The 21,087-nt window shown below is 48.9% G+C and overlaps 1 protein-coding gene across 2 annotated transcripts in view; it reads right to left on the bottom strand.

Moving 5' to 3' along the window:
* The window catches only part of CPLX2 (complexin 2), an 87,552-nt gene extending 68,998 nt beyond the window's left edge, over positions 1-18,554 (bottom strand). Inside the window, exons 1-2 of one of the 2 annotated variants that reach the window (NM_001348444.1) lie at positions 18,302-18,385; positions 5,838-5,917 (exon numbers count right to left, since the gene is read on the bottom strand). The gene's annotated coding sequence lies outside the window, so the exon portion shown is untranslated. Of the gene's footprint in view, positions 1-5,837; positions 5,918-18,301 lie in introns of both variants that reach the window. The other variant, XM_015451363.3, reaches the window with a different exon arrangement.
* Positions 18,555-21,087: the final 2,533 nt, after the last annotated feature.

Here is a 21,087-nt window from a genome sequence, read left to right as displayed (position 1 = left end):
GGCCAAGAGGAGGACACGGGCCCCACGCCAGGCCAGCTGTCTCCCTCCTGGGGCTGTGACTCATGAGCCGAGTGATACAAGGAGGTAAAAAAAACGGCTGTGGCTGATGCATCCCAGAGGGGACCTGGACAAAACTGGCCTCAGGCCCTGCTTCCAGACCCCTTGTGCAGCTTTGGCTATGGTCCTTTCCTGAGCCCTGTGGCCAGGTTTCCCTTTGGCTCTGGGTGCCATCTGATAACCTCAATAACCCCCTTTTCTGTCTGAGTATGACAGAGTTAGTCTCTGTTGCTTGCTATCAGTGTACCCTAACTTACACCCAGCCCCTCTCTAGGGCTGCTGTGAACTGTTTAGGTTCACATCCGATTCCCTGTACACCAGGCTGACACAGGCTGCCTCTTTCTGTCCCTCAGCTCCTTCCTGCCGCCATGGATAATCCAGGTTGTGATCAACCACTGGATCACAGCCTCTAAATGAAACTCATTGATTCTGGATGTAATCAACCTTGCCAGAAACCAGAGGCCTGGGGTCTGTCTCAGATCCACCCTCTGGTGGTAGCCCTGACCTCACTGACTGCTGGCCTGGCTGCTGTCCCGGCTCAGGCAGGAGGATCTGGGCCACTGCCCAGCAATCTCCCTCCTTCTTAAGATGGGGCCTCCTTTGCCCTCCCCAGGACAAGAACGGCCCCGGAGGTTGTGGTGGGGCCTGGAGACATCCCTGCCTCTGGGCCCAGCATGGGCTCTGGAGCCATGGAACCCCTTGCAACACCTTTGCCAGGTTACTCTTGCCTCAGTCATACACCCGTTCTCTCTATTTTCCTCATGTACATCTTGCATTTACTATTACTCACTCTATACTTAGCAAGAGTAACAGATTCATTTTTTGACCTTTAATACATATATTTGAAAAGAGAACATAAGATCCTTCTCATAAACAGGAATGCAGTATCCTGTTCTGTAAATAGAAGGCCATGGTAAAACACAAATACATGGCAAATAAAACATCGTTATCCACTTCCAGCTAGTTACTGTTGCCGGCTGAAGTCTGAGCCTCTTCTTTGGAAAGGAAATCAAGATGGTTAAGGAGAGGCTAACCTTCAGTTGAGACTCTCCCCTTGATATAATCAACCGAAAAGGCAGTCACTCTCTCCCAGTGCTATTTAATTTGTGCCTGAATAACTCTTCAAATTGTCTCATGGATCCCTGATGGTCTGTGCCCGCTTTGTGGGAAATGCTACCTCAGCAGCCTCGGACTGCACTGTGCATCTGTGGCCAGCTCCCTGGTCACACTTGACCACTTCTGCCCACCAGGGCTGGATCCATGGCTGCCTGTCTCATGCCCACCCCACACTGTTCCAGGCCGAGTGGGCCTGGGCACCTACTTTGCCCCAGGAAGCTCTGGTTTTGTTTTGTTTTGTTTTTGGAGCATGGTTCTAGGTTCAACCACCCCAGGGAGCTAAAATAAAGACAAGGATATAAGAACTAACTTTTTGAGCCCTTCTTAAGTGACAGACACTGTGATTGGTGTTTTACATAGATTCTCTCAATTTCCCCCAAATTTCAGTCATTTATGTGCCACCTTCATGATTTCTGCCTTATCACTTAGTGTTTCTCTTTAAATTGATTTGCCTTTTTAAAAAGATCACGATTTTATTTTCAAAGGAAATGCTATATTATTTCCATAAATCACAGTTTAGTGTGCTGGTTATATTTTTCTAACACGCATCACTTGCGAGCTATTAAAATAATAAATGTTCATCTGGATACCACCTAAAGTCATCTTGTACAGCATCAATCGATCACGTGTGTGCCAGCCTCTGGGAGGTACCAGAGCATCTTAGCTGTGCTCACACAGCCCTGGGAGGGTGGCTCATGGCTGAGAATGTGGAGGCTCAAAGGGACACTTGCCCCAAGTTCCACTGGTGGAAAGGGATGGGGCTGAGATCTGGGCCCAGTCTACCTCCAAAGGCATAGGCTCTTTCAATGACAGTACTTTCCAAAATGCACTTTTTAAAATCAAAAGAATCCTTTAAAAGTAAAAGTATAGGAGGAAATCCAACATATAAAACAGATGAAAGTGAAGCTTTTGTGATTGAAATGGGTTTGGAGGATCCATGGCTTCTTCTTTGAGGCCTTCCCTTCCCTAAACCCATCCTGTAATGGGCCCTGAGAACCCTTCTTAGAAGCCCAGGATGCTGAGGAATATTATTTCAAGCCCACATTGCACAACCCTGTCCCTTGGCTCCATTTAGTGCATTTTTTTTTCCCATGAGCCAAACTCCTGAGGGGCAGCTTCTGGGTCTATGTTATTTTTTCTGGCTAGGCATCTGTACCTTGGACCTTGGCCACCTTGAAATCTTGAAATTTTCCATTTTGCCATCTTGAAATCTTCCACTGGCTTTCTAAACCTTACTCTGACCTGATTATTCACTCATCAAACACTGGTGTCTATAATGTGTACCCAGATTTTTAGGGGGTACAAAGGGGTATGATAGGAATGGAATGTATTTCCTTTGGTGGGTTTCCAGACCCGTGTGAGAGACAGACACTGGTCAAGTGCGGTAAGCGTGTGAGCAGCCCCTGCTCACCTGAAGCTCACTGGTGTTCTCATTCCTATCTCCCTCAGGTGCTGGCTGCATTCTGTGGTGGGCAAGGCCTGGGATGGGGCTGGCCAAGGGGCCCGAGCTGTGCTGGCTGCCCTCTGCGTGGTGAGGCTAGAGGTCTTGCCTGATTTCCCAATGTAATTTCTGGGTCATCTTCCCTTCAGCAAACACTGCCCGACATAAGTCTAGAGTTCGAATCACATCTCACTCAGATCCCCAAACCCTCGCTTCCGTGGGAGGACCCACTTACAATGCTCCCAGCATCTGTAGTATGAAACTCTGCCTGGCTCCCAGCCTCACCCTGTCTTCTCTCCTCATTGCTGAGCCTAATTGACCTTCCAACCTGGAAGCCATCCTCCCACTGAAGTGGGTACCCCAAAAAGATCCTTCTATGCCAGTAAGAAAGGTATCTATTGCCTTAAACATATGAAAAGGTCCTGGCAGAGTTCCAATAGATTTTAAAGATTCCTAAGGGACATTTAGCCTTGTGGTGCCCCCTGACCAAGCCAAGACTGCTATCCAGCCCCTCAGTGCTGACTATGGCCCTGGTCCTCTCTGAAAGGCCTCCATCTTTGGCACACTCTATAATGTCCCCAGAACATCACCTGTGAAGTCTCCTCTGTGCTATGAGACCAGCCAGGTCTTAGCTAAGTCCAAGTTCCGGGAAGCTTCTCTCTCGGTGGGCCCAAGAGTTGAGTCCGCCAGTAAACTCAGAATAACTCAAGTCAATTCAAGCCAAGTCTACTCAGGTCAACTCACGTCAATGCACCTCATCTTCACTATGTGAATATGTGCTGTGGACCTCTCTGCCTATTCCACACCACCCTGAGCCAGGCTCTAGTTGAGAGAAAGGCAGAATCCAGCAATAAAATGACACAATCTTGATTCTCAAAGAGCTTTCTGTTTTAAACCCAGATTCCAGACTCAAACTTTTTCTTGAGCTGAGGGAACCCCTTGCACAAGGGGCTGGATAAAGATCCTCCTTTCTGGCCTGGAGACAGGCCAACCAACATCCTAATCCTGAAGTTTGCTTCTCAAGACTTTTCAAACCACCCTTCCTGGGTAGTATGACTTTGTTAACTCAGATTGCAGAGTCAGCTGGCTCCTCCACCTTTAAGATCTGGTTTATATGGGTCCTGAGTCAATCATTCATAATCATTCATTCATTTATTCACAAACCTGCATCGAACACTTACTATGTGCCATCCACCTTACATATATTATCTCATTTAATCCTCAGCGTAATCAATGTGAATGAAAAACCAGTAAGGGGCCAGCTAGACTTCAACTTGGCCCTCATTCCAAAGCCTGTGCTCTTTCCATCTCATCCCACTGCCTCTTAGAACAATTGAATAGAATCTATAACACAGAAAGAGATCACTGAATGCTTAAACCAACACATTCTATATGGAGGGAAAGAGTGGATTAATGAATATTTTATGTAAGACCAAATCCCACCTGACCAGTTTATTAGAATTCTTTCAGAAGAGAACTATATAGGGAGATAAAGCGAGACTTTCACAAAAAGCCTTTGTCAAGTTTCCATCCCAAAGCCTATTAATAAAATTGATTCATTATAGAATTGGGCAGAGGTGGGTGGTGAGTGGGAGGGAGTCTATTTTTGCATGGATAAGGAACTGGCTTAGAGACAAGAAAGAGAGGGTGGAGATAGATGGGTGCTTTTCCAAATGGGTTTCCCAGGAATTGGTACTGAGTTTGGTCTTACATAACACTCAGTACACACGCATTGAGCACCCAGTGTGTGCAGGTCTTGCACTAAGCATGGGGCTGGAGTACCCAAACAAGCCGGAGTCAGCTCTTGTCCTGGAAAAGCCCAAAGGTGCAAGTGCTCAATGACATCTCCAGATTTTGGAAGATGAGAAGCTCCTCAGCAAGAGGAAATGCCAAGACATTGGAGACAAAACTTGAAGAAGGTTGCTGGGAGTGTGGAAACCCCAGACAGCAGTCAGAAGGTCTGGGCTTTAGCACCAGCTCTGTCCCCGACTCTCTGTGTGACACTGGGCCAGTCCCTCCTCGCTCTGGGTCTCAGTTTTCTTTCCTATACAATGAAGAAATTGGACAAGATGATCCCTAAGGCTGCAGTGCTCTGGATGGAGGAGAATAACTTACACTAGGAACTGGTTATGAGGAAGTCTTCATTTCCTGTGGCCAAAATGTCCCCTTCTGTCCCTGCCCTGTGAGGGGAGGCCCCCCTCCCACCTCTCATTTGTGAACAGTAAAGACGAGGCAGAGAGCCATGAGGTCTGTGATGCTGCGGCTCAGAGCCCAGCCTGGAATTCCTCAGTGGCATTCTCTGCGAATGACTCAGCATCATAAATAGCTCCCATCTGGATGAGCAACGATATCTATAGCGATCGAGATCTCTATATCCACATACACTCTCTCTGTGCAAATATGTGGCTCACTGTATGCTAAATACGAGGTGGCCTGGAGACGTTCCTCCTCTTAAGAGACTATTTGGTATGAAACTCAAGACTGTTTATTTAAAGAAACAAGTTTACAACTATGCACACTGGATTACTGGTTGTGGGTGGTGGGGAAGAGGCGATGTGGATGAGGGACGCCGGGTGTGATCCGAGCTTGGCCAGCCACCTGGAAGAGGAGCTGAGGTTGACTCCTCCACCCATAAGATGGTTGGGATCCTGGGCTGGGGAGGGGGTGGCAGGGGGGATGTTGAGCTCATCAGTGCAGGAAGCCACGGCTCAGCAGAAAGAGCACAGGATCTGACAGCGACAACAGAGCCAAATACCAGCCCAGCTGCCTTTCCATTCATCTTGGGCAGTTCATCAGTTCATTCATTCATTCATCAAACATGTACCAAGAACCTACAATGTGCACAGGCCATTGGGATACAGACATGAAAAAACTGGGAATTCAGCCTTAGCTACCTACCAGCTGTGTGTCTTTGGGCAAGTCCTTTCCCTCTCTGAGCTTCAGTTTTCTCTTCTGTAACTGGGGATAATAATATCCACCTCAGATTTTTTGGGGAGCACTGAATAAGGCAATGCACAAGAAAGTGCTTCTCTGTTGTAAATGTCTCTGCAAATGCAAGATAAACACCATTCCATCACAGTGCCCAATTGATCCATCTCATTCCATCTTAGGACTGTTCTTGGCAATCGCAGAGGGAAGACATGCCCCCTTCATCAGGGCTCCAAGGGTGAGGGGATGCCCTGAACACACTATCCAGGGCTTTGGTGCTGAGCAGTGCCCTTACCTTTGCTTCCTGGCAGAGCTGGGATGCAGGCGCCTTCAGTCACTGAGCAGAGCAGATAGCATGGCAGGGACCACACCTTCCTGGAGGAGGAGAGAGGAGGTTGAGGGCTGAGGAGAGAGCTTCTGGAGGAATTGGCTTGCTGAATGGGCATGGAGCCCCAGACCCCAGTGAAGGCATGCCCTCACCTCTCTGGAGGCCACCACTGTTGCTCTTGATTCCAGCAAAGGGCTGGGTGGGATGGGGCCCTCATGGCATCAGATCCAACTCCTGGCCCATCTCACCCAATCTGACAGTAGTTACCCATCTTGTTCACTGGTGCAGGTAGCACTTGGATCGTACCATCGACTGTATTTTCTTACTTAAATGTGATTTCTGATTGGTATAAAGGGACAGGATTTATCATCAATCATATCTGGTTTTGAATTCCAGCTTTGGGGATGTCCTTCTGAGCCTCAATGTCCTCATCTGTAAAATGGGATGCCTAATAGTACTGGCCTCATATACTCAGTGCTATATAAGTGCTTGTTATTATTACTGTTGTTAAATAAGATCATGTCTGTGAAGATGTTTTTTTTTACACTATAGCTCCTCAAATTTTAATTACCTTCCTCTGCTTGATTCTAGGGGGCATCATGCATTCCGTAAAAGGCAAAGATTAGCTGTTACATGACTTTGTTTCCAGAGCTCTGCATGGGGTCAGGCAGATTGTAGGTGCCAGTCAATAATTGTTGACTGAGCATCGTGACAAGCTTGCTAGATTTGGTATCACATATTTAGGATGAGTGAGGTCGATGTTCCATCCTCATTTGATAGATGAGAATACTGATGTGGAGAGGGGGAGATGGTCTGCTTAAGATCACATGGGGGTAGGCCTGGAGCTGGGACTCTTCTCTCTCCAGCTCTTGCTCTCTGCTGCAGCCTGGGCCCCCCTTGGAGGGGAACCAAGGCCCCAGTAACTGAAGTGGCTGCAATGTCCTCCACCCAGGACAACCTGTCGCCTCCTCCCCCAACTCTCCATTTCCTCTTCTTTTAGTAACCATAGCACTGCTCTCAGTGGCTCCGAAGCAGATACTATTGTCTCATTTGCAGAGGTGAGGACTAAGGTTGAGAGGCATGAAGGGTTGGCCCAGATCACGGAGACAGTATAGAGTGAATCAGGGCTTTCCACAGGAATCAGCCAACTCCAGGCACGGTTACCTCCTAACACAACCCTCAGACCCCCACTTCCCTCCCCTCCTCCATTGCTAGAATAGGAGCTCCTTGGGGCCGAGTCCGGCTGTCTCCCCAGAGCCTGGCATTTAGCAGAACTTGATAAGTATCTGTTGAGTGAATGAATGAAAGAGTGAGTAACTAAGTGGGTGAATGACTCTGCCAGGCCGTGTTCTAAATGCTGGTGACAACAGCAGTGAAAAGGGCAGGCATGATCCCTGCTCTCAGGGAGCTGACAATATTTGAGTTTAAAACTAGCAACTGGATTAAAAACAGGGCAGATGTTCCTGTTTCCAGCTTGCTGGAGAGGGAGAAGGGGTGGGCGCCTGTGGGCTGCAGCCTGCTGCCTGCCCAGGGAATGAGCACCTGGGTGCAAATGGCATCTTCCCCGTCCTTAGGTGGGGCCACCTGTGTGCAGGGACAGGAGGCTGGCCTTTAAGAAGGGAAGGAAGGAAGGAGAGGTGATACAATTCTGTGTTTAACGTCTACCTACTGCTCAGTCCCAAACAGCTAGCGCATCATCTGGCACATAGCACATGCTTAGTAAACTTTTGTTCCATGAATGAAGAGTGGGCAGAGCACATTTTGGGATGACTTGGGTCTAGGAGGCAGGGAGAATCAAGAGTGTTAACTACTAGAATTATCACGACTTAGAATGGAGCGTCACTCCTTACAGAGCCTTTTCACACACTGGTCATTCTCCTGGGCAGGAGAGGGGCCCGCTGAGCACACACTTGCTGGTGAGTGCTCTGTGCCTCTGTGCTGGGCACCGGTGGTGTTGGTGTAAACAAAACAGCAATGCCACCACCTTCAGTGTATTTATGTGTGCAAGCCCTCACAGCCACAATCCTTAACGCTCCCATTAGCCTGGCAATGCCAGTGTCATAACTCCTACCAACACAGAGGATGGCACGGAGGCCCAGAGAGGCCTTGATCTTGCACGGTGGAAACCCGTGAGTAACTGAGTGGGTGAATGACTCTGCCAAGGTCTCCTGTCTTACTCTAGGAGTGAGACATAAAAACTTCATAGCTGAGGCTGGTCGCAGTGGCTCATGCCTGTAATCCCAGCATTTTGGGAGGCCAAGGTGATGGATCGCCTGAGGTGGGGAGTTCGAGACCAACCTGACCAACATGGAGAAACCCCATCGCTACTAAAAAAAAAAAAAAAAAATTAGCCAGGCATGGTGACACATGCCTGTAATCCCAGCTACTCGGGAGGCTGAGACAGGAGAATCACTTGAACCTGGGAGGCAGAGGTTGTGGTGAGCCAAGATGGCACCATTGCACTCCAGCCTGGGCAACAAAAGCAAAACTCTGTCTCAAAAACAAAAACAAACAAAAGACAAAAAACAAAAAAAAGTTCACAGCCGAATGGAGACACGAGCAGGAAAGCAGACAGTTAAGCTACAATGTGCCACCCCCTCTAACACAGTTTTCTCTGAGGTTCCTCTCTCTTCAGCACTTTAGAGAAGCTGGGAGGGCTTCTCTGAAAAGGTGAGTCTGGAGCTAAGGATTTGCAGAGGCCAGTGGACAGTGGGGCAGGAAGGGCTTTCCAGGCAGAAGGAACAGCATCTGCAGAGACACGGAGGATGCATGGTCTACTCAGGGAACTGGGAGGAAGGTGGCTTGGCTGGAGCCTCACGGCCAAAAAAGAGACTGGCAAGTTGTCAGAGCCAGTTTAGAAGGGGCCTTAGAGGAGCTTAGGCTTCACCTTGAGGGTGATGAGGAGCCATTGCAGGGCTCAGCTCTGCGCTCTCGATCCGTCCGGGCACCTCAGGGGCTCAAGGATGAGAATGGGAGCATGAAGGTGGGGAATCTGGGGTGCTCTTAACAGATTGTGGACAGGGAGCTGTGCTAAGGCAGTGGCTTGGGGTGGAAAAGATAGGAGGAGTAGGTAGCAGGACTGAGGGCTTGATGAGGTGTGGAGCTGAGGGAGAATGGGACTCAGCTTGCTGGCTTGGGTGTGTGTGTAGTAGTGACATGGGCGTCTGTGGCAGTCAACCCTCTCGTCAGCTGACCCACCCTGTGGAGTTGGAGGTCCTCTCCCAGCCACGAGAAAATCGCTGTGGCAGCTCCTAGTGCCAGTTCCAGCAAAGGCTACCCCTACCACCTGACTGCTTGCAGACCGTGTCCTAGCAACCTCGCAGCCCTCCCCTTGGCAACATGAGCTCCTCCTCTGACTGCGCTGGAAGGAAAGGTGGGGCTGGGATGCCCCCTGACCACTAGACCCGCCCAGGAGACTTGCCACTTGCAGCCTGCCGGGCTCATCAGGTGGAGGCTGGCCAACCAGGTGAGGGAGGTGGTCTGGACACGGAAAGCCTTGGGAGCTGGGTTCTGACCCCAGAGCTGATGCTCTGTGTGAAAGATCTTGGACACGTTTCTTCCCCTCCACAGGTGTCAGTTTTCCCTTCTGTAAAATAAAAAGGGATCGCTGCAGTCTAATGCTGTCTCATCCCATTTTTGATATTTTCCATGCTTATTGCTTGGATTCTCTGTTGCTGACACAGATTTTAGTGTCAGACTCCAGGGATTTAAATCCTAGTGGACAAGTCATCTCACCCCTGAGTCTAGATATTTTTTTTTCTCTGAAAAATGGATATATCTCATGTTTACTCAAAAGGGTTATTAGAGTTGGCTGAAATGGTGTCAATCGAAGTGCTTTACAAATGGCGAAGAATAATTAAGATGAATGTTATTGATTTCATTTCATCACATGGTCCGTGCTCTATTGAAATTCATTGGCCCACCACCAGCAGCGGCCACAGCAGCAAGAGTTTACTGAACACTTACTATGTGCCAAGCATTGTGCTGAGTGTTTTCCTAATACAACAACCATGGGAGCTACCTATAATTATTATCCCCATTTTACATATGAACAAAATGGAGGGCTCATACGGTTAAGTATAGGAAGAGCTTGGCCTGGCTCCCTGGCTTCAAAACGTGCTGGTTTGAAATGCATGAGGTGTCCACCTCAGGATCTCTTCTTACATCTTAGGTTTTTCCTCTTGTCTGAAGTCAGAATCTAACAGGGTTGGCTAGTCAGGGGAGTAGCACTAACATTTAATGAGCATCTTTTATGTGCCAAGAATCGACCAGGCTTTCAGATTTAAACGTGTGTGTCAATCACCGGGAAAGCTTGTTAAAATGCAGGTTCTGATTCAGTGCCTCTGAGATGCAGCTGAGATCGTGCATTTCTAATAAACTCCCAGCTGATGTTGATGCTGCCGGTCTGTGGACCACACATTGAGTAGCCAGGCACTAGAGGACTTTAACCAGTATCCTACTGAATCCTGGTGACTAAGTTTTATTAGTTCTGGGTTCAAAGACGGGGAAATCGAGGCTTGAGAGGCAATGCACCTTACTAGGCTCCCAAAGCATACAAGGGCTGGGTCTGATCCTACACAGCACCTTAGGGTACAGGCCCAGTATCACCTCCTTGATGTGTGATCCTTTCTCCGGGCTTCTGTCTCCACAGCCAAGGCAGGCAGTGTTCTCTGGGGCCCCTACTGGGAACAGTTTCTTATTTTCAGTTCTCCATGAGCAGACTGGCTCCTGATACTGGCTCCTAGTGGGAACGGGGCTTGGCTCAGGCAGTGTCCCTGCCGTTGAGCAAATGTCTTAGGGCCAAGATTAGAACCTACTTATGTACAACTCATTTCACCTTCCTCACCCTAATCCCTCCTCTTTTGTATCCTGTCTTTATTTAAAATTTTGATATTTTATTTATCATGGTTTTTTTGCACTAATTTTTTTAAAATATTGCATACAAAGTTATTTATCTTAATCAAGTTTTCAGCATCCCCTTAAATTGTGCACCAGAGGCAGGTGCCTTACTGGCCTCACCCCAGTCCTGGTGGCCTTATGTTGTCTCCCTCCCCCTGCATCCAACCGGCATTAGGATGCTGCCCGCAAGGAAGGCACTGCAGTGCCCACACGGCCGCCCGCGCCAATGGATTTATTTCCCAGCAGGTGAGTCCTGCAGATGCATCACTTGCGCTGCCCCTTGGCTGACCTGCTCTAGAGATGGCAGCAGGGACTGTGGCCTGAAGGAGGGCCCAGGGGATCACTCTGACATGGGCTTCACCCCATCCACCCCTTACTGGCTGAGTGACTGAAGGAAGTGACTTCACCACACTTTAGATCACGCCACCCCTCTGTCTCACAAGGAGACTCCCCCAGCCTTCAAGGCCCTGCCTAACCCCAGCCTCACAGCCTTTCTGCTCTCACCATCTGTGACCTCCTCCTTGCTCACTTGGTTCCTGCCCTGCAATCTTGTCAGGGTTGTTTTTGTCCTAGGACCTCTGCATATTCTGTTCCTTCTGCCTCTACGCTTGTCCCATAGGCAGCTTCTTCTCATTCAGATGCCAGCCCCAATGCCTCTTCCTTGAAGCCTTCCCTAATTTAAACAGCCTCATCCTCCTTGGCACACTGTCTTTTACTTTCTTTCTAGTATTTATATGACTTGGTGAAATGATTTTGTTTACTTGCCTGGTTTTTTTCTCCCCACTAGAAAGTGAGCTCCACAGAGGCATGGCCCTTGTCTTCCTCTTCACTGTCTCTCCAGCTTCTAAAACAGTTATTGGCTCATACAACTGCCCAGTGGGTATTGACGAATCAATGAGCTATTCCTTGGGCTTCAGTTTTCACATTTGGGAAGTGGGATGATAACCTTAACCCACAGTGTTATTTTCATAATTGAAAGCACATTTGGGCCGGGCACAGTGGGTGGCTCATGCCTGTAATTCCAGCACTTTGGGTCCCAGCAAACAGATCACCCGAGGTCAGGAGTTCAAGACCAACCTGGCCAACATGGTGAAACCCTGTCTCTACTAAAAATACAAAAATTAGTCTGGTGTGATGTCAGGTGCTTGTAATCCCAGCTACTTGGGAAACTGAGGAAGGAGAATTGCTTGAACCTGGGAGGTGGACATTGCAGTGAGCCAAGATCATGACACTGCATTCCAGCCTGGGTGACAGAGCGAGACTCTGTCTCAAAAAAAAAAGAAAGAAAGAAAGAAAGAAAGAAAGAAAGAAAGAAAGAAAGAAAGAAAGAAAAAGAAAAAGAAAGCAAGCACATTTGTTGAGCATCTGCTATGTGCCTGTCATTGTGCAAAATGACCCAGCGAGCCCTGGTGGTATTATCCCCATTTTACAGATGATGAACTTGAAGCTCAGAGACGTGGTGGGATTTGCTTAAGATCTTCCAGCTAGAACAGTCAGGGCTGAGGCTCTCTCCTGTTGGAGAAACACCTGGCCCCATGCCCTGCTCTGCAGAGGTGTTCCTGATGTGAGAGCCAGGGCTGAGTTCCTCGGAGCCTTTTGCCATTTGCTGCTTGAACTGCAAGACCCTACTTGCCCGCCTGGCTGTCGCAGCTTCCGACGAGTCAGAGACAGGAATTCTAATGGCTGGTTTTTGTGGAACACAAAGGCCTGCCTCTGCAAATGTGGAGATACATTTTCTCCGCATTGGCACTTACCACGCTGAATGTCTGGGGAACAGTTTTCATCTGCCAGGCACTTTACCAAGATTAACTTTTGAACCCTATGCAGCAATGCTTGTTGCAGATTGAGGGGGTGGCAGGGAAAGTGTGGGCAGTGGTGTCTTTGATCACAGGAGAACCTAGGATTTGGAAGGGCTTGAGACCCCACGTCAACACCTCTGGAAGGTTGGTTTATTTTCTTGAGAAGTGGTTTCTCCATTGTCCTGAAAGCACTGAGCTCCTAGACGATTCAAGGTTTCTGATGTTTGCTGGCCCACTTGGCTACCAATTCAGCAATGTAGTCCCCAAATATTTTCTGAGAATACCCTAGGCATTATTCTAGACTCTGAGGATGCAATGATGGGACAAAATATATGCTGCCTTTGTCCTCCTACAGATATTAACTCAGTGGAGGAGCTGGAGGACAGAGACTGCTGCCGGTAACTGGCTGTGTGACTGTGGGTTAGTTCCCTTCCCTCTCTGGGCCTTTGAATTTTATCTTCCTCTCTACTCTGAACCCCCATGCTTAAAAGTCTTCAATAGCTCCCCATTGCTTACAGAACAAGGTGGGCATCTGTGGCCTGGGATTCAAGGCCCCAAGCCGGGCTCTAGTGGACACTTCTTGGCATGTGCTCCTGGCTCGCCCATCTCCATTTTGCTCCGTTTTTATTTAGAATACTCGTACTCATACGGCACTTTCTGAGTGCCAGGAATGTCTGAGTGCTGCACATATTTTAACTTGTTTAACTCTCACAGAAATCCCTTGAAATAAGTCTTTGGACTCTCATCATCTCCATTTTAAGAATGAGGACATCGAGTCACACAGGGGTAAACAACTTGCCTAAGCCCATGCAGCTTCTCAATGGCAGGGCTGGGGTTTGAAAGCAGGCAGCCTGGCTCCTGGGCCATGCCCTCCACGGCCACCACACACTGCCGCTTGGTGCACCTGTGCAGCAGCCTTACCACTCTCCTTTCCCAGATACAATCCCACATCCATTGTGCACCTCCGTGAAGCCTTCCCTGATGCTTCCCAGGCTGACTTAAATCTTCTTGTCTCTGTTCCCACAATGGCAGCCTTTAGCATGGGATACTGTTGTTCTTGCTTGCCTATTGTCTCCTCAGTTGAATGTTGACCACCTCCGGGTGGGAGAGGCTGTGTCTCACCCTTCCTGCCTCAGTGCTCAGCCCAGCACCCCCGTATCATCCACTCTTCACACAGCAACAGAGGCATTTTTTTTAAAACATCCAGTTTTTTTTTTTTTTTTTTTTTTTAACACTCCTCTGCTTAAAGCCATCTGGCTACTATCTATTACATTTAGAATAACAGCTTCAATCCTGACCATGGCCTAGAAGGGCCTGCACGATCTCCTTTCTGTCCTATCCCTGCCCCTGGTGGCTGCTGCTCTCCCCTCACTCACTCCACCTCCCATCTGTCCCCACACAGTCCAGGCTCACATTAGGGCCTCTGCCAGAGCGATTTCCTTTGCCTGGAGTGTGCTGCCCCACGTCGTCACATGACTGACTCTTGTTATTCAGGCCTCAATTCCATGTCACTGGTTCACACAGGCCTTCTCTATCTGTCTGTCTGTCTATTTTCACATTTGCTTTTCAATTGTTATCAATGACTGTGCCTACTGTGAATCTGTGAGCCCCATGAGAACAGAGATTAGCAGTGCCTTGTTCTGCTGTATCACCATCACTTGGAATAGTGCCTGACACAGAATAGCCATTCAATGAGTAAGCGTCTTGAAGGAAGAGGAGATGCTCACCAAGTCCCTTTGGGATCTTACATATTGCAGTTCAACTAGGCCCAGGTAATATAATGCATCGAAGTCAGTCTCATCCCAAGCTGATAGCTGGGATAATTTCACAAGCTGGGATGCCCTATGTTGATCGCTTTTCTATGTCTGGACTGCAATCACACTCCCAGAGCAAGGCACTTTTTTTTTTTTTTTCTGGAGATGGAGTCTCACTCTGTTGCCCAGGCTGGAGTGTAGTGGCACGATCTCAGCTCACTGCACCCTCCACCTGCTGGGTTCAAGGGGACTTTTATTGGCTTTTAATGGCTGTTCTCTGCTGACTTCCCTTCACCAAGGATGCTAAGAGCTCCTTGCATGTGCTCTCAATTGTCTACCTAAGACTTGGGGAAACTTGTGAGACACTGCCCTCCCCATCTGGTAGCAGGGGCTTCCCTGCAAAGTGAAATATCTGACTTGCAGAGTAAAAGCCCCAGAGCCCAGTCAGAACACACATACCCATTATGGCCATCACATTTCATCAGTAATATCAGTAATGGGGAGACTTTATGTTCCCAAAAGGCACAAGAGCTCTGAGTCCTACCAGGGCCTGAGCCAAACACTACTCATTTAGCACCTCCAAGGAGCTGAGGTCTGTAACTGAGCAGGGTGTGCAGCCAAATTCAGGGCAAATGGGAAAAGGAAGGCCTCATATGCATCTGGTTAAGGCAAGCAGGGCAGGCAAAAATCCACAGAAATGAGATCTGGGCTTCTGACTGTTCAGCCTTTTGCTAATGAGAACCTAGGGACCAGCTGAGAGGTTAGCACAGCAGCCAGAAAGAAGGTGCCACCAAGATCAAGTTACTTAGAAAATATATGGAAGGGGCTGGGTGGAGTGGTTCATGCCTTCAATCCCAGAAGCATTTGGGGAGGTGAGGCAAGAGGATCACTTGAGCCCAGGAGTTTGAGACCAGCGTGGGCAACATAGTGAGACTCAATTTCTACAAAAAGAAAGAAAGAAAGAAAGAAAGAAAGAAAGAAAGAAAGAAAGAAAGAAAGAAAGAAAAAAACTTTAAAAAAATAGCTGGGCATGGTGGTGCACGCCTGTAGTCCAAGCTACTTGGGAGGCTGAGGAGGGAGGACCCCTTAAGCCCAGGAGTTCGAGGATGCAGTAAGCTGTGATTACACTATATATATATATATATATATATATATGTATATATACACACACACACACACACATATATATATATATATAGAGAGAGAGAGAGAGAGAGAAGGGAAACTTGCAAAGGGATCTCAAAGATCAAGACCAACTGTCATACATAGCCATCTTCTTGAGAACCAAGAAGGCTATTTTTTGCCCCCCTTCCTTTTTCCTCTTCCAGCCTCTTTGAGCTAGAGAAGAAAATGGCATCCTAAATTTATGAGTTCATAGATCTGGGTTCTGGTCTCTGCACTACGGAACTTTGGGCCAGTTTCTCCCCATTTTTTACCCCTCTTTTCCTCATTTGTAAAATGTGGCTGTTGAGCCGGATGATTTCCAAATCAATGATTTCCATAATGTTACGCTTTCTAGCCTTAGGAGCTCATGATTCAAATTACTTTGAAAGGGAAGCTCTTGCTTTTTCTCTATGGGGTTTGATTTGTCTTTACTTATTGGTCTAATGCCCAGTGTAGGTAGTGGACATGAACAATTCTGGCATGGTCAAACCTGTTGAGGGTTGATGTATCCCTTGTTTATTTCTGAAACAGTTTCTTTTAATGCATGTGGCTCATCACTATAGTGTGGCTTCTCAAGACGTCCTGCAAAGAACAGAAATGTTCAGAATGGATTGAGGAGGGAAGGTCACCATTTGAGTTAGTGACTTCCAGGGTGGTCCAGTATCTGAATGGCAGAAGTTGTACGGATGTTAAAATCTCTCTGCATGAAATGATGTGATGTCTTGGGTTTGCTTCCAAATAAGTCAGTGTGAGTGTGTGCGCATGTGATGAGACTGGATGTGGGTGTGTGTGATGAGAGTGGGTGTGGGTATAAATGAAACAAAATTGGCCAACTGTTGAAGCTGAATGATGGGTATGTGGGGGGTTATTATACTATTCTTTCTATTTTTCTAAATATGTTTGAAGTATTCCATCATAAAAGGCTCTTTGGAGACTGGCTCCAGCCCTTCTCTCCACTCTCATCTTTCAGTCCATATCCCGAGGACCCTCTGGCACAGTGACATTTCCTTGGTGGCTGGGACTTCACATCTCTTGGCCTTGACACACAGCTCTCTCTGCCTGGGGTCCTTCTCCTCGTCTTTCCTTACAGTTCCTGACTCCTGCTTCTGAGATCCCACCAGCCCAGTTGCCTTGATACTTATCATAACATATTGCAACTGTTTGTTTTCTTTTCTGGCCTGTGACCTCCTCAAGCTACTTCTCTACCTCCCCAGTGCACAGCCAGTGCCTGGTATATAATAAGTCCCCAGTACAAGTTTACAGAAAGGATAATAGCAGTCATAGGATCTACCGTTTTTTGAGCATTTACTATGTGCCACTAAGCTCATTACATGGCTCTCTCATTAAATTATCACCCAAGTGGGTACTATTAATCTTCTCATTCCTCTTTAATAGCTGAAGATAGTCTCAGAAGGTCACTTGCCCAAGGTCACATGCTAGTAAGTAAACCACTCTGCTATTCTCCTTGCATCTGGGATTTTAAGACTTCTCCGTGAATGTTATGCAACAGGACCAGGAGTTAGAGAGCCCGGGTTTTAGGCCCGGCTTTGCTACTAAATTGCTGAGTGACCTTGGGCGAAGCACCCCTGCCCCCTAGGCCTTGTCTTCCGCGGAGACAATGAGTGATCTAGAGTGTCACGTGATCCGAGGGCCCTCCCAGCCTCAGCTCTCAGAGAAAAGGTTTCTCTTCCTCGTATGCTTTCCTGCCGCGGAACTGGCTTCCCTGTTTGGGAACCTCCCGGCTTCACAGACTCCCTCAACCTTTTTTTCTTGCTAATTGCAACCTCCCAGGCCTAAGCCGAGTTCTCGACCTGCGATCTGGGTCGCCCCCTCCCCACTGCCTTGTCTGCGGTCTGGGATTTCTCTGGAGGTGGGGGCGGACCCCGGGGCGTAAGGGAGAGAGGGAGCCTGGAGCTGTCCCGTTCGTGAGGCTTCCCCGCGGCTTCTCAGCCCCCCTCCCCCTACGGAAACTCAGCCTCACACTTTCTAGGGATGTTCCGGGGACAGCCGGAGTCAGTGATTGCAGCTGCCAGCCGCGGGCTTCTGTGCTGGGCTCTTGGAAGTCCGCGGTTCTGAGCTGGGATGGGGGTGGGGGTCTGGAGGGAAGAAGGGGCGGCGCACTCCTTCCTCCCCGCCGAGACCTCAGCCTAGGCCCAGCCCGCCCAGCGGAGCCGGGACCCTTCTGTGCCTGTGTCCCCTCCACCCTCTTGCCCACTCTTAGCTGGGCCCCGCCATTGCACGGCCAGGCCTCGGCGGACGGCAGACCCAAGCCGGAGACGCGCGGCTGTGCTAGGCCCCCGCCCAGCTCGCCGGTGACACCGCTCTGGGAGAAGCTGAAATCCCCCGATCGATGCAGCCTCACGCCACCCCTAGGCGCGCAGGGGGCCCCAGACCCGCGGCTTTGTTCGCGGTTCGCTGTGCAGCAGGAGAGAGCTGTCCGCCGCCGCGGTGCTGGCGCGGGGAGCGGCGCGCGGGGGCGAAGGACTGTCCTTAGCAGCCGCGCGGAACCCGGGCGGAGGGTGCAGAGGAGCCTGCCCGGCCGCCGCTGTCCTCCGCTGCAGTGCTGACCCGGGAGGGACCCCGCGCGGCGCGGGAGCTGTCCCCGAGGTAGTGCTGGAGCGAGAAGCCCGAGGCGCCCTCTGCCTCGCCCCGGAAGAGCCGCCGGCGGCTGAGAGCTCTAGGGAGGGGGAGAGGCCGGAGGAAGCCGCCTTCAGGAAGCTCTCGAGCGCGGGGCCTGTGGCCGGGGTCTCTCCGCCAACCGCTCCCGCGGAGGAGGGCGGCTCAGCCACAGGGAGCGAGCGCGCGTTCTACAAACCTGTTGGAGGTTGCAGCTCCTCCGCGGCCGACCAGGGCGCCCGGGACCGAGGTTCTGGCGCGTTTCTCCCTCCCTCTCTTCCTTGACTCCTCCGCCGAGGCGCTCCCTCCTGCCTGGGCTAGCACACGTGCACGCGGGGGGCGCCGAGCCCCGTTTCTGTCCGCCCCGAATGTCTGCCGAGCTGCAGGGCACAGAGCCCAGAGGCCTCCCCCCAAGGGCAGACCCGCTCCCAGGGAGACCCAAGCTTCCCGAGAAAGGAGGCGGGGGCTGGCGGCGGAGACGAGAGAGGGCGCCAGCAGAGGTGGCCGTGAAATCAAGGAGACAAGGGAGAGTTCCCACACAGGCAGTGCTGCCCTGAAGTTCGAGGACTTAGGGGTCTGCCACTAGGGCATCCTGACTTTGAAATATGTCTTTCTCCATTTCTGTGACCAATAACCAAATGCAGGTCTACCTACCTGCTCTGCTGCAAACTGCACTCACTGGCCTGACAGCCGCTAGTACCTCATTCCAGGCTGTCTTTTACCATGTCCCAGAGAAAGCTCTCTAAACTAACTTTTTGACGGGATCCTTCACTAGCAAGACAAGCTATGTGCCCATCATGACAGAGGACCACTTATTCTGAACAGGCTTACCCCAGTGCCTTAGCACCTGCCCTTCCCTTTGGCTGAGACTTTCTCCCTTCCTTACTACTTATGCTTTATCTGCAGGTGAAAGCATCCTCATTTTACATGCAAATTTTCCTGGCCCCTAAGGCACAGTCAGTCACTGCCTCCTCTAGAATCCCTCAGCCTTTACATCCCTCCACTACACTTCTCATCACATTGTGTTACTCATGCACCTCTATCCTCAGTTGCCAGGCTAATAAAAACTGGTTCCATATTTTATGTTTCTCTGTATCTTCATCTCCTAGCCTGGTGACTGGCACACAATAGAGGTTGGGTTATATCTGCTGAATGAATGTACACATGAGAAGCAGAGGTCAAAATAACTTCCTTTTCTTCATGTGATTGCTCATTCGATTTCTTTCTTTCTTTCTTTTCTTTTCTTTCTTTCTTTTTTTTTTTTTTTTTTTTTTTGAGACGGAGTCTCGCTCTGTCGCCCAGGCTGGAGTGCCGTGGCGCGATCTCGGCTCACTGCAAGCTCTGCCTCTGGGGTTCATGCCATTCTCCTGCCTCAGCCTCCCAAGTAGCTGGGGCTGCAGGCGCCCACCACCACACTGGCTAATTTTTTGTATTTTTAGTAGGGATAAGGTTTCACCGTGTTAGCCAGGATGGTCTCTATCTCCTGACCTCGTGATCCGCCCGCCTTGGCCTCCCAAAGTGCTGGGATTACAGGATGAGCCACCATGCCCGGCCTGATTTCTATTTTGTAAATCACATCCTTCGAAGCTCCATATACAGCATCCATGTCCAACCCTCCTGCCTCCTCATGACCCACTCTCCCTTGTCTCAGTAATTCCTCCTACAATGGCCTCCATTTTGTATCAAGGTGTTTTTAAAGGTTTTTTTTTTGTTTGTTTGTTTAATTTTATTTGCTGTTTTCTTTGCTTGGGATCCTCATCATCTTGATCTTTATATGGCTGTATACTTGTTGTTTAAATTTCAGTTCAAATGTCACCTAGTCAAAGAGGACTTCCCTGGCCACCTACCTAATGCTTCCTCCCCCAATCACTCTATAACATTACCTGTTGCATTTCTTTTGTTGTTGTTGTTAATACTTATTACTCTCTGAAATTATTTTATTTATATGCTTACCTGTGTATCATTCACTTTCCCTCAACTAGAATTCAAACTCAACCAGAGCAAGGATCCTGTCTGTCAAGCTTACTGCAGTGTTTTCAGTGGTTAGCATTCTGAGAAGAACTGAACTTACACCAATGTATCAATAGTCCCTTTCTCCTTGGAAAGGCTTGAGCTACTTTGCAGGTCATTGTAAAGTCTTCTATTAGGCACAAATCATCTACGAATGTTTAAGGAAAGAGGATCACACTGATACTCCATGAGATAGGGAAGGAGAGAGCCCCTTTACATAGGTATGTGGCTATAAAGTGACAGACCTGGACCATAGCCCCTTTTCACTACAGATGGCAGAAGAATAGCAATTCACTCCTACTCACCGTTTAAAGTAATTTCAAATTCAAGATCTCACTTGATATTTCTGACAATCTTATCTGGTAAGCATTATTCTTCCCATTTTATGCCAAATCAACTGAGGCCAAAAGAGGCAGACAGACTTGTACAAGGTCACGCAGCTTCTAAATACTGACACTGATCTAGAACTGTGACATAGCTTCTGAATTTCCTGGTAGTAGGAGACCCAAGCACATACACATTGGATTATAATACAATTTGATAATTGCTCAGCAGTGATTCTCAACCTGGAGAGGCGTGGGGTACTGTGGGGAAGAACTGGATAGGCTGTCAAAATCAGAATAAAACGGAACTCTTTTCAGTAATGATAATTTGTTGAGTGCTTTCCAGGTGTCAGGTACTGTACTGTTTTATGTACTTTGTCTCAACTTGTCATTTTTTTCTTATTCCTATCCCCTTTTCACAGAGGAAACTGTCTTAGGGAAGTTAAGTAACATGGCCAAGGTCATGGAGCTGGTAAACAACTGAGCTGGGGCTTAACCTGAGTTTTTTTGACTCGAAGCCTGAGCTCTTAATCATTATGCACCCCAGAACTATTGAATCTGAACTTCTGGTGAGCAGTATGGGCCTGGGATTTGAAGATGATTTTAGGTCATTCTGATATATTTTTGCCTTTACTGAGAAATGCTCATGGAA

This window comes from Macaca fascicularis, chromosome 6 (genome assembly GCF_037993035.2).
Source record: "Macaca fascicularis isolate 582-1 chromosome 6, T2T-MFA8v1.1".
In the NCBI taxonomy this organism is placed as follows: domain Eukaryota; kingdom Metazoa; phylum Chordata; class Mammalia; order Primates; family Cercopithecidae; genus Macaca; species Macaca fascicularis.
This window is presented reverse-complemented; position numbering and strand designations above follow the sequence as displayed.